Genomic DNA, 6,000 nt, shown 5'->3' on the forward strand with positions numbered 1-6,000 from the left:
GGAGAGGGCTGTACCCTTAATTCCCACTACATTTTCTAATCTGTGAATAAAAATCCCATGATCAATGGTGTCAAACGCTGCAGTGAGGTCGAGTAAAACAAGCATAGTTACACAACCCTGATCAGGGGCCAATAGGAGGTCATTTACTACTTTAACGAGTGCTGTTTCTGTGCTGTGATGAGGCCTAAATCCTGACTGATACAGTTCATGTATGACATTTCTATGTAGATATGAGCATAGCTGCTTCGCTACTATCTTTTTGAGAATCTTAGAGATGAACGGGAGGTTTGATATTGGCCTGTAATTGGACAGCTGACAGGGGTCGAGGTCAGGTTTCTTAATAATCGGTTTAATAACTGCTAATTTAAAAGATTTTGGAACATACCCAATGCTGAGTGAGGAATTATTTATTCTCAACAGGGGTTCTGTTATTGCTGGTACTATCTGTTTAAGAAAATGTGTCGGTACAGGATCTAATATACAGGTTGATGAATTTGCAGAAGAGATGAGTGAAATTAGTTTATTCTCTTCAAGGGGAGTAAAGTATTTTAGGTTCCGATTTGACATTAGTTAGTTTAATACCTGCATCAATTGCATTGTCCGGTTTCAAAGCCTCAATTTTATGCCTGATATTTAAAATTTTATTATTAAAAAAGTTCATAAAGTCCTCACTATTGCACGATGTTGTCGTGGAGAGTTCTGAAGTGGTCTTATTTCTAGTTAATTTGGCTTTGGTATTAAATAAAAATCTAGGATTATTTTTGTTATTTTCTATAAGAGTGGAGAGATACGTTGATCTAGCTACACTAAGAGCTTTTCTATAGTTCAGGATCCGCTCCTTCCATGCTATTTGAAATACTAACAATTTAGTTTGACATCATTTAATTTCCGAGCTGTCTGTTTTAAAGTACGCGTGTGGTCGTTATACCAGTGAGCGAGTTTCTTATCTCTAATAATTTTTTTTTTAACTGAAGCTACATTATCTAATGGTATAACGGAACGTCGACTCTAAATATTCAGTCGCCTGATCGAGTTCTGTGGGGTCAGACGGTAATCCAATCAAAGTTGTTAACTCTGGGAGATTACTGATAAAACTCTGTGTGGTATTTGATGTGAATGTACGTTTAGTACGGTAGTGTTGTGCTGCGCATACATTATCCAGTCCAGTATGGACATAAATGCTCTATGCAGAGGGTCTTCTGCATTCTCAAAATGAATATTAAAATCTCCAGCAATTAGCGCTTTGTCTACAGAAACGACTAGGTTTGAGAGGAAATTTGCAAATTCACTAAGAAATTCAGAATACGGCCCTGGAGGTCTGTAAATGATGATTATTGGGATCGACTCAGCTGACTTAATATTTGTAGCTACACTTGTTATTTTACTATAGAGAACTTCAAATGAGTTTAATTTGTGTCCAAGTTTTTGTATAATAGTCAGATTATCATTGTAAATAACTGCGACGCCTCCTCCTTTACCTAATTCAAAATCAAATTCAAATTTTATTTGTCACATACACAGTACGATATGAAGTGAAATGCTTGAACGACCGCCAGTGACCTTAAAAAGTAAATAAAAACTATATATAAGGAATAAATACTAATAAAAAGAAATATGAAAGAAAATACATTTAACTAGTAAAATAAACTGTACAAATAAGGGCATAATAAAATATTACAAAATATAGAAATTTAGGAATATGGCGGGGGGGGGGGGAGGAGGGAAAAAAAGTATATATAAAAATTTTAAAGTGGCAATGGCTGTGACTTAAGAAAGTGTCATATGCAATGGTCAGATATAAATATATATTGCATGAGTGTGTTCATGATTGTCCAGTCAATGTTACTTTGTGGGGTGTGATTTACCTTATCGCCTGCGGGAAGAAGCTTCTCCTCAGTCTCTCTGTGTTGGCCTTCAGGGAGCGGAATCGCTTTCCAGACCGCAACAAAGAGAACAGTCCATTGTTGGGATGGCTGAGGTCCTTCACGATCTTCCTGGCCTTGGTCCAGCACCGCCTGATGTGACAGGACCATGACAGGTCCCGCGTGATGTGAACACCGAGGTATCGAAAGCTGTCCACTCTTCAGATTTCCAATCTCCTCTAGGTAGGCCGACTCATCATTGTTGGTGATCAGGTCCACCACGACAGTGTCGTCAGCAAACTTGATGATGGCGGTGGGGTTGGTAGTGGTAGTCGTAGGTGTTCGAAGAGTACAGCAGGGGGCTCAGAATACAATCCTGGGGGGCTCCAGTTCTGAGAGTGAGTAAGGCTGAGACATGTCCACCCATCCTTACTGCCTGTGGTCTGCCAGTCGGAAAATTGGAGATCCACTGACACATTGATGAGCTGAGTCCCAGGTGCTCCAGCTTGGTGGTGAGTGTGAAGGGAATTATGGTATTAAATGCAGAGCTGTAGTTGATAAAGAGCATTTTAACATAATTCCCTTTCCTAGTGTCCAGGTGAGTGAGCGATGTGTGGAGAAGATGTAAGATTGCATTGTCTGTGGAACGGTTCTGGCGGTATGACTACGGCCCTGGTGGGTCGGTGTGTCCGGTAGTGAAGAAATGATGAAGTCTCTGACCAGGCGTTCAAAGCACTTCATCACTACTGAGGTGAGGGCTACAGGGCGATAGTCATTGAGTGAAGCAGGATGAGGTTTGTTCGGGACAGGAACAATGATGGACTCTTTGAAGCATGTGGGGATCACCGACTGAGATAAAGAGATGTTGAATATCTCTGTGAACACAGGTGCCAGCTGGTCTGCGCAGGCTCTGAGAATATGACCTGAGATGCCGTCTGATCCCGCTGCTTTCCTGGTGTTCACTCTCTTGAAGGCTCTCCTCACGTCATGCTCGGTGATGATGAACGCGTTTCCGGTGCTGGCAGTGTCTTCCTGTCTGCAGCCGTTAGCACCGCTAGCATTAGCATTGCTAGCGTCTTTAGCTGCAGCCTCGAAGTGAGCATAGAACGTATTCAGCCCGTCTGCCAGAGTCATGTCCGCGTTCGTCATACCGGTTGTTGGTGTTTTATAGTCCGTAATTGTCCTTAATTCCTGCCACAGGCTCCTAGAGTCACTCTGTTGGAGTTGTGACTCTAGTTTTCTCCCATAGCGCTGCTTCGCCTCTTTCACCGCCTTCTGGACGTTATATGACGCAGCCTTGTATGGTTCCATTTCTCCCGACGCAAGTCCCGTGTTGTAAGTAGCGGTGCGAGATCTCAGAGCGTCGCGGATGGTTTTATCCACCCATGGCTTCTGGTTGGGGAACGTTCTGATAGTCTTTTTCTCCATGGTATTATCCGCTAGTTTCCCGATGAATCCCACAACCGCTTCCGTAAACACGCTGACATCATCATCGGAGCTGTTTCGGAACATGTCCCAGTCTGATTGGTCCGTCCAGCGCACGACCTCCCTCTGAACTGGAACTTCCTGTTTCAGCCTTTGTTTGTATTTTGGCATGAGGAAGATGTCGCCGTGGTCGGATTTACCAAACGGAGGGCGAGATTGTGCCTTGTAGCCGTCCTTGACTGTAGTGTAACAGTGGTCCAGTGTCCTTTCACCCCTGGTGCGGCAGGTGTTATGTTGATGAAAGTTTGGCGCTGCGCGTTTGAGGTTGGCACTATTAAAGTCCCCCGCCACAATAAGCGCAGCGTTCCGGTGTTGTGTTTGGTGCTGTTTGGTGTTGCTCCAGTGGGCTAGCCTTAGCGTTAGCTGAACAAGTATGCCGCCGAGTCGTCACCCACTCGCCCCGCTATGAGGGCTTTAATGCTGGAGTCAGGGGCTGGTTATCTCCGCCTGCAGCACCCAGACTGTCCGCTACAGGAATAACCGCAGCTATTAGCCGCAGCAAGACGGAATACATGTGTGTAAATGAGAGGCACCCAGGAGGATCGGTGAGGCTACAGGGAGCAGAGGTAAAGAAGGTGCAGGATTTTAAGTACTTAGGGTCAACGGTCCAGAGCAACGGAGAGTGTGGAAAGGAGGTGAAGAGGCGGGTACAGGCAGGTTGGAATGGGTGGAGAAAAGTGTCAGGTGTGTTGTGCGATAAAAGAGTATCAGCGAGAATGAAAGGAAAGGTGTACAGGACAGTGGTGAGACCAGCGATGCTCTACGGCTTAGAGACAGTGGCGCTGAAGAAAAGACAGGAGGCAGAGTTGGAGGTAGCAGAGCTGAAGATGTTGAGGTTCTCTTTGGGAGTGACAAGGATGGATAGGATTAAGAATGAGTTTATCAGAGGGACAACCCACGTTAGATGTTTTGGAGATAAAGTCAGAGAGGCCAGATTGAGGTGGTTTGGATATGTTCGGAGGAGAGATTGTGAATATATCGGTAGAAGGATGCTGAGGTTGGAACTGCCAGGCAGGAGGTCTAGAGGAAGACCAAAGAGGAGATTTATGGATGCAGTGAGAGAGGACATGAAGTTAGTTGGTGTGAGAGAAGAGGATGCAGAGGATAGGGTTAGATGGAGGCAAATGATTCGCTGTGGCGACCCCTGAAAGGGAACAGCCGAAAGACAAAGAAGAAGAAGTACAAGAAAGGCATTGACAATGTTATTGCAGGTTCTTTGTCAAGGTGTCATATGTAACCTTGTAACCATGTTTACTCTTGTGTGTGGGGGTGTTACAACACTGTGGTTGTTCTGTTTTTTTTTTTTTTTTTTCCTGTTGTGTTTCTGCTTTCCCTAGAGAAAAGCTACCTGATTGGCTCCTGCAAGCTGATTACTCACAACATCACTTCCTCACGAGCAGCAGTTGTGAACTGAGCAGGGTGTTTTGAGCAGTGTAAATATATTGAATGAAAAGTCCGAGTATATTGAATGGAGTTGGAATATATTGATTGAAAACTTGATATATATTGAATGAAAAGTCTGAATATATTGATTGAACCAGAGAAACTTGGTTGCTGCGGTTCTGAGAAATGATGAGATGGTCAACACGTTAGTGAGTGCGTGTACGGCCCAAAGTGGTGCTGTAAGCCGTGCTCAATATTAGATTTCCACATTCGAATATGTTTAAACCTGCCATGAGTTGTTATTACTTTTTCCACCCTAATGTGCTGCGTTTGGTTTTCCCAGTTAATTTGCGTTGTATTTAAGCCCAGCGTTTCGTCGTGAAGTAGGTTATTACGCTCAGTTTCTTTGTGGCTTGCTCAAATTAATTTCGCCCTCTGTGAATGTTCTTGGCTACGAGCTAATTCTGTCATTGAAAGCTGCAGAGAGTGGCAGACACACCGAATAAGAACCAAATGTTTGAGGCCATATTTCTTCTTCAGCACTTTATGGACCCCATTGTTAATCCCTGTCATAACAGAGGCATTGTCAGTCCCTATCCCCAGGAGTTTATCTTTTTTAAGACAACACTTCTCGAGGAAAGTCACAACAGCATGGGCTATAGATTTGGCATCTCCTTCCTCTAACTCAACAAGTTCTAGAAATGTTGACACGGTTGTCTGCTTGGAGTCACTAAAGTACTGTATCCCATCCCCCAGGTACTTAGAAATGCTTATATCTGTGGACTCATTAAGGAGGAGGTTGAAATGCTGATTACGCACATGTGTGACTAACATTTTTAGGAAGTACGGTGCTAGGATACCATTAATCATTTATGTGCATTTTGAGGGTGGTAGCAGCAGTGGAGTTTGAGAAAGCAGCTCCACATGCTTCTCCATTGTGATTACATGCCAGTATAGAACAGTGTTTAGTTATGGCTAATGCCATGGTGGCTACAGCTTTTCCTAAAAAGTCATTTTTTTTAACCATAAATGGTGTGTTTTGGGTAAAACTATTGTAAGGCTTTGCCTTTTTAGTAACTTTCTGAGTTGACGTGTTGTTTTTTTACATCAAAAAGTTTTGCATAGAAATCAGACTTAAAATACAGGCAGTATGCCTGTGTATCATCTCCAATAAACAGCCTTAACCAGCCTTTGAATTTAGGGTTTGAATCCCACTTCTTTCTATATTTTTGAGTGTACAATTTTGACTGAGACATGATTAAACAGCCAG

Source organism: Clarias gariepinus, chromosome 5 (genome assembly GCF_024256425.1).
Source record: "Clarias gariepinus isolate MV-2021 ecotype Netherlands chromosome 5, CGAR_prim_01v2, whole genome shotgun sequence".
In the NCBI taxonomy this organism is placed as follows: domain Eukaryota; kingdom Metazoa; phylum Chordata; class Actinopteri; order Siluriformes; family Clariidae; genus Clarias; species Clarias gariepinus.